This window comes from Colobus angolensis, unplaced genomic scaffold, assembly GCF_000951035.1.
Source record: "Colobus angolensis palliatus isolate OR3802 unplaced genomic scaffold, Cang.pa_1.0 Scaffold5, whole genome shotgun sequence".
Lineage (NCBI taxonomy): Eukaryota > Metazoa > Chordata > Mammalia > Primates > Cercopithecidae > Colobus > Colobus angolensis.
The window spans coordinates 18,910,644-18,923,061 of record NW_012118487.1 but is presented as its reverse complement, the minus strand read 5'-3'; the positions used below and the strand labels follow the sequence as shown (position 1 = coordinate 18,923,061).

The following is a 12,418-nucleotide window of genomic DNA, read 5'->3' as shown; positions in this document are numbered from 1 at the left end:
AGCCGCCGCCGGCGGCCGTCAACGCCCTGGGGCTGCCCAAGGGTGTCACCCCCGCGTGAGTAACAGCCGCAGGCCTCCGCCTCCCTGCCTCTCCGCCTCGGGTCGCCCTGGGGCTCCCACATCCCATACACGCGCCCATCAGCCTGCAACCCAGAGCACCTCGGTAACATTTCACACATTTCCCTCCATGCGATGTAAAAATTCTTAATGGCAGTTTGACTCAGTGATTCTTGCGTGGCCACTTGACATGATCAAAATCAGAACTTTTTCGTCTGAATTAATATGAGATTCTCATGAGGAACTATTCAAAATCTATGCAGTGCTCTCTTAATAATTATGACGGGGGGAGGGGCTTAGCTACCGTTTATCGAGCACTGTGCTAAGCAACTCACGTATACTATTTCAGTCAATACTACATTCCTAAGAGGTAGCATCGCCCCAGTTAAACTACTGAGGAGTGTAGGAGTTGAATACATTGCCCCGGGTCACACAGCCACTAAACCGAGACAGGAATCCGTGCTCTCACCACCAAACTATGTGTTTTATTATAATATTTCATGCCAGCGTTACAATGGGTGCGAAGGAGTTTGGTTATTAAGTATACACTTAGTGTTTCTGAAAAACCGAAATTAACAGATTTAAGAAATAAGCCTTTGTGTGAATCTTGTGATTGACTGGAATGTAGATAAATGAGGGTGTATGCAACCTAGTGGAGAAATGATGCTGCCAGTTTTGTCCCTGGCCTGTGATCTCGAGATACATTACACGCCTCCTCTATCTGTTTCTGTTTGCAGGTGATCTAATATGTCTCTCCTTACATCACAGTGATGATGTGGCAGCCCTATGAGGTCTTTAAAATGGAAAAACTTTGAGGATAAATAACCACAGAAGTACAGTAAAATCCTCAAAAGAAATACAGTACAGGTGTTTGGCATGTTTGGTTGAAGAGTAAAATGAGTAAAAGCTAGCACTCACTCATTTTACTGAAGATTTCAAAAATGAGTAAGTGCTCGCAAAGGTTAAGCCAGCACCCTTATCTCAACTCTTCCTGCTGAAATCCTACTTCAGAGTTTGCCAGAAGCATACTATTGTTCAGAGAGAAAAAGAAGGAAACTCTACTAAAGAGTAAAAAGGAGAAGATCTTAGAATTCAAGTTATTTTCCTTCATCTATAAAAGTGTTCCATTGCTAGGATATACTTATGCCACCTTAAAGGCCAGCATTTCTATGTCGGGCCTCGACGAGGTGTACCAGACAGCTTCAGTTAGCACTGCTTCTTTTGTTGGGCACTTCCTAAATGTTGATTACATGAATTTGAAATCTGCCTTCTCAAATCCTTATTGGATGAAACACAGTCAAATGAATATGTAAAGAAACAAGTCCAATAAAGGAGCCAAATATAGTAATGATGTGATAATGGACTTCTGTTAAAAGCTGTCAGTCAACTTGTCTGAGGAGAACCTTTGTCTTTCTCCCCTGCTTTTCCTCTTTGAGCTTTTCTTTAGCTGTTAGAAAAGGAAGTGTATTATCTTGGTACAAAGAAGCTATTAGAGAGACCCAAAGAGCCAGAGTTTGTTGCATGACACTTTTTCCTCCTCTCTCATTAAAAGGATACCAAGTCTTGCTTCCTAGGAAGAGGAGTACTGTAAAGTATCTGTTCTAATATTTCTCATAAATAATTTGATCAAAGATTACTTTGGCAAAGGTGGTAATGATTGTGCCATTTATCATTTTTAGTAGAAACAGCAGTTTGTGCTGATCAGTGACTTTGAAACCTTCTTAAGCAGTTTTAAGGGCTTACTTCAAGTAACAGGAGCACTTGCTTCTTGTCACCATCTTTCAAAGTGACTCATTTTATGGAGTCAAAATAGCTTATAATTGTTACCACAAGAGTCCAGTCATTCCTGCCATTTTAAAAAAATTAATGGAGAAGTCATGCTGATTTTGTGGCCATGGAAAACTGTACCCAAAGATAGGTAAGTGCTGTGACGTCTAAGTGGAAATACCAGACTACAGATTGTTAGCTCTATGCCAGCCCAGTAAGCCATTATTATGTGGTTACCGTTTTGTCCTCAAGGAATTTTCCTGTTGCTAAATCACACACACTTGAAGAATTCATTATTTTGGTTTGATACATACGTCTTTTGAAACATGTTTTTCTTCTGGCATACTATGGGATCTGTCATTTGCATTCTGAATTAAAAATGTTACTCTTTTTGTTTATCATAATAATCCAAATAATTTGCTAAAGATTGAATGTCCCTATCAGGGCTGCCATGACTTTGGCATCCTGGAACTTGCAGGAACTGCCAAGTTATCATAAGATGTATATATTCAGTTTCACTTATAAGTGTTATTTCTTTAGCTGGATGGTTTTGCCATATATATCAAGTACCAACAAATAGATTGATTACATATAATGCAATGAAGTAGAAATTCATTAGGGTTTTTTTTAACCTGCCTTGTTTTACCAAAATGTTAAATATAAATTTCCAACATCTTAGTTTTCTTTCTTTTTCTTTTTCTTTTTCTTTTTTTGGAGACAGTCTTGTTCTGTTGTCCAGACTGGAATGAATGCAGTGGTGCGATTACAGCTCACTGCAGCCTCCGCCTCTGGGTTCCAACAATTCATGCCTCAGCCACCTAAATAGCTGGGATTATAGGTGTGAGCCACCACGCCCGGCTAGTTTTTGTATTTTCAGTAGAGATGAGGTTTCACCATGATGGCCAGGCTGGTCTCAAACTCCTGACCTCAGGTGATCTGTCCACATCGGCCTCTCAGAGTGCTGGGATTACAGGCATGAGCCACTTTGCCCAGTCCCTCTTAGTTTTCTTAATCATCACTTGCATACTTGCTGTTTTATTCTGTTTGTTTCGCATTGTTCTTATTTTAATCTGTAGACAGGAAGGTTAGTAAGTACTAAGTTTCTAAACAGTTGGTGGAGATAAGGTTCTGTTTCTCATATGTTTGTGTAGCAGAGGTCAAAGCAGGGAACAAAGGTCATGGATGATAAACCACAAAGCCGAGGCAAAGGACAGTAAATTTGGGGAAGATGTAGCATAAAGGAAGAAAGGCGTTTGAGGAACTGTATGTATAGAAGTTCCCCAGACCGCATTCAACCAACTGCATGCTGCTGTTGTGAGCTGGAGAGAGGTTGACTGCGGTCTGGGGAATTTCTATACATACAGTTCCTCAAATGCCTTTCTTCCTTTATGCTGCATCTTTCCCAAATTTACTGGGGTCACTGGCAAAGAAAATATTGCCCTGCTCAAAGCTGTCGACAGATACAAATACTAAGTTGACAAACCCTTTTAGATGGAGGCAGTAAGGAGAGCATGCCTTAGAAATCTGTTTGCACTTTTATAAAATTAATGTATTCTACTCCCCTCACTATTGCTGGTAAGTTGGTGTTACAGCCTCCATTGCTGTAACCATGTTTCTCTACATAGTAAATCAGCCCTAAGAGATGGAAGAAACCCAGAAGATTGGGCAGTGCCGACAGGCATAGTGTGGCAGTCCTGCCTCTGCTGGTCTCTGAGCAGCTGTACTAAGTCTGAAAGGTGAATCAGATCAGATCCATCTCTGGAACCAGACTGGCATTGTTTCTTTTGCCATCTTCACATTCTTGGAATCTGTGCTCATAAGGGAGTGCCACATAGCCACAGTGCCACAATGTTGTATGCTCTTAACTGCCTCTTTTATGTAAGCAGGGCTTTGGTTTGAAATGTTGCCCCATCTTTGTCACAAGAGCATGTGTCAATAAGAGCTTTTATTATATGGGCCCACAGCTCCTTATGGACATTATCTCATTGTCCCTCTCTTTCTCCCTGATAGGAAGCAGGTAGGTGGGGACACTGTCATCATTGTTACTCAAGAGGTGACAGGATTTCCCAGGGTTCTGGAAAAAATGCCTGAGCAAGGAGAGAATAGCATGACTTAGGTTCATCTCGAATAACTCTAATGTCTAACATTTCTTGATTAAAGAAAACTGTTGTAGAAGCAGCAAATCAGAATCCCCTGAGTCAAGGAAAACTTTGTTAACAAATTTAGTTGTACTTTAAGATTCATGACACAGGGCATTTTAAACAGTTTTCAAGTCAAGACCGTGGTTAGATAGTAACCAGTGAAAAAGAATCCAACAGATACAAGCTGCAATGTACTTTGCAGACATCTCATTATACCTATCTTTCTCCTATTTTTGGGGAAACAGATAGCGGGGGGCTTTTCATTCTCTGACCTGAAGGGGTTGGAGGTGTTATTATGGGCTCATTAGGGTCCAGTGTCTTACCAAGTTGTATCCAATCCTGGGCAAGTATTTACCAACAAATTAGTAGGTGAGGCCTCCAGGATCCGCTGCTACTGGGTTATTGTGTTGAAATGTCTCTGCCCCTGGGGTAGCTCAAAATCAGACCTGTACGGCTGTGTACCAAGTGGTACAGAATGAATGAACAGAAGTAACCTGAGGCCAGTGGATCACGAGGTCAGGAGATCGAGATTATCCTGGCCAACATGGTGAAACCCTGTCTCTACTAAAATACAAACAATTAGCCGGACATGGTGGTGTGCACTTGTAGTCCCAGCTACTCGGGAGGGCTGAGGCAGGAGAATTGCTTGAACCTGGGGGGCGGAGATTGCAGTGAGCTGAGATTGCGCCACTGCACTCCAGCCTGGTGACAGAGCAAAACTCTGTCTCAAAAAAAAAAAAAAAATCCATGTGCCTTTGTCATTTTCTTTTTTAAAGAACCCAAAATACAATGTGAGGAGAATTTGATATTAGAATAAAGTTATCTATTTTCCTTTAAATATGAGCTTAAGGTGCCCATTTTTTGTACTTTAGCAGCCTTTGCTTTACCATAAAATTCAGTAAAAGGAAAATAGAATTGACATACAAAAACTCAGTTTGTATATCTTGGGCTCTTTTATATATTAATTAATGCATTATATTCTTGAATATAAGTGATATTTAAATGCCAACATGTTAATGAATTTGCTCACTCTGAAATGTTGTGGAATTTAGTTACCATCAGATTTCACTGAATGTGAGAAGAGTAGAATAACAGGACTTGTAATAGTTAAATTCTCTGGTTGATTCTGGTACCCTATCTCTTACATCAATATTGTGCTCTGGAAATTTGAGTTTCTGAAATCTACTCACGGAATTGACCTACAGTAGCATATCAAGGGAAGGATGCTTTCAAGACTTCAGTAGCCAAAAAAAGAAGGGATTTGGTGGTGATTGAATCTGGAAGACTTTACCTTCCAGATGCTTGTGTATATGTTTGAGATGTTTTTATCATAACCACATCAATATTATTTTTAAATGACAAATGACTTACTGTTAAACCCAGAGTAAACAGATCAGTAATGTTTTTTGTACAGTTGGGCTGAGTGTGTATACAATGAAGTATTTAGTCCGGGAGGCCTGTTACGAATTGCTTTATTGGTTAAGGTTTGCCTGTGAGTATGGATTTTTGTGAAGAGTTCTGGTTTTGGTAACTACTAACTTTGAATACTACTTTATTTTTTTAATTGCACAAACCATAAAAAAAAGGAGATCATCTCTTTGTCACCACTCTTTTTATTTCCTAATGAGTTGCTACTCTTCATTTATCAAAGGAAGGTGCCACTTCAGGGAGCAGAACTACAAGCATCTTACAAACTCTAACATAGCATTAGTTTTATAGGAGAACAAACTCAGTTGCCAAATTTTTGCCTCAAAACGTATAATTGCTTTTCTTTCCTCATGCCTCCCCTTTCAAAATACTTCACTTTTATTTCTAACTCTCACCTTGCATGCTACCCCTAAACCCTGTCCTCAGTGTTTGACACAATTTCGCGAAGTGCTTCTGAATTACATTAGTCCAGTGAGATGCTCTGAAAAAGAGAAGAGGTTCCGTATTAGAATAAGTGTGAGAAAACTGTATTCTGTACCTCTTTCCTCATTCACAGTGCCCATCTGTTGGCCCTGCCAGGCTGGTTCCGGTCACAGGACCTCTGCACTGCCATGCTCTCCCTGTAGGTCTCACGTAGCCAGCCACTTCCTGTGGTTTAGGCCACCACTGTAGAGTCAACCTCAGAATTCTGATGGACCACACTGTCTGATACAGTCATCTATTCATACTTCTGCCATTTCATTGCGTTTACCACCTCCTGATATGTCTTGCCTTCCATTTTTTTCTCTTATCTCTTTCTGCCATATCCACCATAAAAATGCAGTTTTTCTAACTACCATGACCTAGTTCAACATTGTATTTCTAGCACCTAGAACAGAGTTGAACACTGAGAAGGCAATCAGCAAGGGTTATTTGCACATTCTTGGAAATTCTGGTCAAGAATTCTTGGCATCTTTTTAAACTCCTTCCCCTCTTCCATTCTGTTTCTCTCGGCCAATCTCGTCTCTGTGACTCACTTCCATGCTGAATATTTTCTGATCCACTGATATTTCAGATCCACTCTTACTATACCAGGCGCTGTTCTAAGTGTTTAGTACACATTGGCTCATGTAGTTTACCCAGTGATCCTATGAGATACAAGCTGTTAATACCCACATTTTACAAAGGAGGAAACTGAGACATATGGTCATCAGGTCACTAGCCCAAACGACACAGCTTTTAAGTGGTTAAAGCAAAACAAAACAAAAAAGCAGGTTCTCACATCTGTTTCTTTATTCCTGCTGACTCTGAATTTCTTCTTCTTCTCCATTCTACTTGTCTACATCCTTATTATCTTTCAAGGGCTTAGAACTTGCCTCTTTCATGGAGCTTTCTGCAGTCATTCTAGCCAGCACTGTTTTCTGTTTCTTTTTTATTCCAGTTGCATCTAGAATTGGTTCCATATGGTTTGTTCCTTAACTTATTCCCCAACTTGCTTATCAGCCTCTGTGATCAAGGACCATCCTGTAGGATTTGGGAGGTCTTTGCCATCTCACTTAAATAATGTTGAGTGCTCACTTTGGCAGTGCGAATACTAAAATTGGAATGATACAGAGATTAGCATGGCCTCTGTGCAAGGCTGACACACAAAGTCATGAAGTGCTCTGCATTTTTAAACCATATAGCCTCTATGAAATGCCATTTTTGTAAGTTAAAAATGTTCAAATATTAATCATTGTAAATATTGCCCACTGAAATCTTTTCTTATTCCCCCTCAAGTTTCAATTTCAAGTACTGACTGCTAAGATTGGCATATCTCCAGCCACGTACATTTGCAGAAAGTCAGATCTGCAAAGCAATATGTCATGGAGCTCATGCTTGTTGAAGAGAATCTTTGATAGGCTGGACACATTCATTTTAGTAGGAGGCAGAGGTGGCCTAACAGCAAACTCTAGGTTCAGAATCTAATTTTCATAGCCTTCAAGGACGAATGCAATATAAACTGTGTAGTAGATTGTGATGATCATTCCAACTATAGAGGCAAGTATTTGTACATGCTATCTACAAGGCACCAAATAATGTAAATAATGCATATGTCATCATTGCTATAAATTGTCCTCTTTCAGGACCTATTTGGGTACAGAACCTACAGTTCCCATCACCACTTATGTATGTATGTACAAACATATAAATTAGTCCAAATTCTAATTTTCTCTCATTTTTCTTTGTGGAAAAACAAATAAGAAAGATCAGTAAAGGAAGATATAAGTAATTAATGTTACAGTTACTCAATATACTAACTTGAATTAAATGTACTAAGAAGCAAAAACTATTAGTGTTCAGACTATCATGATGAAGCTTTTGGGTTTCTTAAATATATTTTCGTTTTTATGCATAAAATCTTCATGCATAGAATTCCATGATGTCATCAGGCATTAACAATCACCTACCTTAGAAACCAACTCTTTTTTTCTAGGCTTAACAGGGCTCGTATTGATGTATTGGCCTAGCACTGTGCTCTGCTAGATGCTCAATAAATATTTGTCTAATCATTATTAGACACTTAAAAATATCTTTCAGCTGGGAACAGTGGCTCATGCCTGTAAGTCCAGCTCTTTGAAAGGCCAAAGCAGGAGGATCGCTTGAGCCCAGGAGTTTGAGACCAGCTTGGGCAACATAGGGAGAACCTGTCCCTACAAGAAATGGAAATTTAGCCAGGCACAGTGGTATGCACTTGTGATCCCAGCTACTTGGAGGATGAGGCAGGAGGATTGCTTGAGCCTCCTAGGATGTGAAGGCTGCACGGAGCTGTGATCACACCACTGCATTCTAGCCTGGGTGACAGAGTGAAACCCAGTCTATAAAAAGAGAAAACATATTTCAGTTGATTGATTTTTATTTCTGTGCTAATTGTTTAGAACCAAGAAAATATGAGTACCTTAAATTCTGTAAGTAAAGAGGAAAATTTCTTTAACATTGTGGGAAATTAGGAATTACGTAACTGCCCTTAACACTGGAAATCTTGATATGTTGAGGGAATTGACTTGTTAAAAGATAGAGGCCAGGTGTGGTAGCTCACGCCTGTAATCCCAGCACTTTGCAAGGCCGACGTGGGTGGATCACGAGGTCAGGAGTTCGAGACCAGGCTGACCAACATGGTGAAACCCCGTCTCTACTAAAAATACAAAAATTAGCCAGGTGTGGTGGCATGTGCCCATAATCCTAGCTACTCAGGAGGCTGAGGCAGGAGAACTGCTTGAACCCAGGAGGCAGACGTTGCAGTGAGCTGAGATGATGCCATTGCACTCCAGCCTAGGCAACAGAGTGAAAAAAAATAATAATAATCAGGGTTTTTACTTGAGCCAAAAACTAATTGTAATTGTACCCTTTGAAAGGATAAATTATCCTTGTGACAGGGACACAAACCAAGGTGACAACTCTATGAAATGTTCCAGAGCAGTTGTTCTAAGTCCCTTTAAGAGTCAAATATACTGAGAAATGCTTCCCAAGGAACAGGACTTATTCTACAGTGAATAGACAGATATTTTCTGGTCCAAGGGAACTTGTGGCTGACTTTTAAAAACCAGTTCTCTGCTCCTCTGTTGAGATGACCTGTTCTGACCTTGATGGTCCCCCTGTCCCCGGTTTCTTTCTCATTTGTGCTGAGAACACAGCTCTCAGTGTAGTCTACCTGCAGAAACACAGGTAGCCTTCTGTCATCGAAGGCTGCTCGTCAGCACATAGTTGTGCAATGGTTTACCTCACACAGGCTTACAGTAATAAAGGGAATGTGTGTGTTCCCAGTCCTTGCTGATGTAACAGAGAGCTGGCTGTCTTCAGTTTACCTTTAAGATGACTTCAGAACCTAGCTCTTCTAGTTCTCAGATGCAAGGCTGTAGTCAAATGCAGAGAACTTTACATCTAAAATTGTATAATTTGTACTTGTCCTGAGGCTGACTTTTTACATATGGTCTGATTTCACACGGCTCTGGCACAAGTCTTCTTGACTGAGGAGGGGAGGGGAGAGAGAAATCAGAAGTAGAGATAGATAGTACATCCATTCACTCATTTCAGAAATATTATTTGAGTGTCTGTTAACAGCACTGTGATTAACAAAGGAGCCATGGTAAGGAAGAGACAATATGAAAAAGCAATAGCAGAGTAATAGATGCTATCAAGAAAACAAACATGATAGAAGCTACTAAGAAAACAACTAATGGGACAAGCTTACTCAGGGACATCCTTTCCAAGGAGTCATTAAGCTGAAGACTGATGATAACAACCCCAGGTAAAGCAGTAGGAGGAGAGAGGGTCCAGGCTTAGGAAAACTAGCAAGCTATGTACGTGTTTGTTAAAGGATTGCATGGTACTAGAAATTGAAGTTATAAATAATTCCTGTGGTTCTTACTGTCTCAGGGTCTCCCTAAATATCCAAATCAGTTCGTAAAGTCTAGTGTTATCTTATTTGAACTTCAGGGCAAATGACTAAAAGGGACAAACCTAGAATAGCAGGTTTTAATCAGTTAGCATATTTTCCACCGTAGGTATCAGAAAACTCAACTACAAGGAGATTCGATCTAGGGGGTTTACTGACTTATGAAAGAAGTCTGGGGTAGGGCAGTTCGGTGGTAGGTTAAGACAGTGCCCCCAAAACATTATCAAGGCCCAGGTACTCTCCATCTTTTCAGTCTATCATCATTGGCACATTTGGGTACTCCTCTTACAGTTATAGAGTAAACACTGCTGCTTTTGACATTGCATTTCTGACACAGTGATACCCAGTGAAAGAAGAGGGGCATTTCTTCCTTCTGTTTCTTTTCAGAGATGAGAGAATTTTAACTAGAGCACCGCCACCCTCTCACTCCCCGCCACTCCCCCATTCTCATTGGCCCAGGCTATATCGCATGCCTTTGGCCAAGCTAATCACTCTCCAGGGGACTGAGATCATTTAAATTGGTGTATATTAATTACCCCCTGAGTTTGGGGAGGGGGATCACATTTCTATAAGCACATTGAAGGGTGAACACCCAGCAAAATCAGGAAAAATTCAGCAAGGAAACAAAGGGGAGTGGCCAAGAGGAAAGAACGGCTGTTGGGAAGACCAGGAGCACAGGCCTCAGAAGTGCGTGGCATCGTGACTTAGGAGGGACGGGGGCAGAGTCTTTACAGGATCCTCAGAGTTTCTGCTGCATATAGTGGCTGTTTTGTTCCCAGCACTGGTGGGTGAAATGGTGAACCCAGTGTTTAGGTACATTCCTTAGCCTTACTTGTGCTTTCCACTGTATCAGTGAAGTGACATGAGGCACATAGTGCCTTGACACTTTGGTAGTTAAGTGTTTTTTTTTGTTTATTTTTTTTAATATTTTTTTTTTTTTAGATGGAGTCTTGCTCTGTCGCCCAGGCAGGAGTGCAGTGGTGCGACCTCGGCTCACTGCAACCTCTGCCTCCAGTGTTCAAGTAATTCTCATACCCCAGCCTCCCAAGTAGCTGGGACTACAGGCACCCACCACCACATCCAGCTAATTTTTGTATTTTTAGTAGAGATAGGGTTTCACCGTGTTGGCCAAGCTGGTCTCGAACTCCTGGCCTCAGAGGATTCACCCACCTTGGTCTCCCAAAGTGCTGGGAATACAGGCATGAACCACCACACCCAGCCTGCAGTAAAATTTTTAAACTTAGAAATATCTTATCATAAAGTATGTAATATAAATAAGGAACTATATACAATTTATATGTATACCTTAATAAAATGAAACTCTTACCCATTTCTAGTACCTTTGAAGCCCCCATGTGACCCTCCCCAATTGCATCCACTACTCTCCCTGAGAGGTAACTGCTACCCTGAATTTCTGAGTTAATCATTCTCTTCTCTTCATGGTTTTACCATGTATATATGCTCCCCCTCTATTTCTTTCTAAAACTTTTGCATGTATCACCTAGAGAACTTGTTAAAACATAGATTACTGGGCCCCAGCTCTGAATTTGTGATTCAGTAGGTCTGGAGTGATGCCAAAAATCTGCATTTCTAACAACTTCAGGTCATGTTAATGCTGCTGGTCCAGGGACCACACTTTGAGAACCACTGCTGTAGCAGGGGACTGTTTTGCTTTTGCCTGTATAAATACAAGTTTATCATATATATTCTTCTGTGACTTGCTTTTTTTCCACCGGAACTTTGTTTTTGAAGTTCAGCTTTGTTGATATGGGTAGCGATAGGTCAATTCATTTCCCCATTGCTTAGTATTCTGTTTCTCATTAATTTTTGTCCACTGCCCTGTGAGAGAAAAGGAAGAAAAATAGGAAGCAACTTGCTTAAGGCACCCACAGAAGTGATTCTGTACCCCCTGAGCATCCAGCACCAATGACCCTTGGCTCACACAGTTCAGGTCATTGTTGCTGCTTTTGGAAGGAAAGAGGCAGCGAGACATCACCTGTCCTAAGAGCCCTGGGCTCGCCCGAAGTTCAGGAGGCTTTGGGACACCAGGCACAGCAGGACCCGCAGACCTCCCAGAGCCCTCTTGTATAAAATAGACCTCAAATAACATTGGCCTACCCTAATCAAATCAGGATATAAGGGGATGGAAGGGAAGGTAGCAAACTTAATATTGATTTCAAATGGGCTAGGCACTATTGTTGAATAATGATTACAAAGCACTAGAAGACTGAATATGACAGAAATATGTTCTCTTTCAACCTCTCAACATTCATATGTGGTATATATTTTCCTCTCAACATTCATATGTGGTATATATTTTTTTAAAACTCGCCCAAGGTCACAAACAATACAAGATAGAGTCAGATTTTAAACCTAGGTCTACTTACAAATCATATCATTCTTTCACTTTATGCTGCCGCCTTGCTGAGACTAAAATGTAGGCCTTCCCCATCCTTGGCATCTGCCTACCCACTAAGGCATACTCCCCTAATGTATGTGAACCTTCTCTGAAACCTGGATCCAATTAGTGTTACCTGAACCAGCTTTCACAGTTCTTTCCATAATAGTTGCAATAGATGTAGCATAAAAAAGAGTGGGAGGACATGCTGAC

The 12,418-nt window shown here is 40.8% G+C and overlaps 1 protein-coding gene across 4 annotated transcripts in view; it reads left to right on the top strand.

Moving 5' to 3' along the window:
- The window catches only part of PALLD (palladin, cytoskeletal associated protein), a 436,126-nt gene that overhangs the window by 386,013 nt on the left and 37,695 nt on the right, over positions 1-12,418 (top strand). The gene's annotated exons all lie outside the window — the stretch shown is intronic.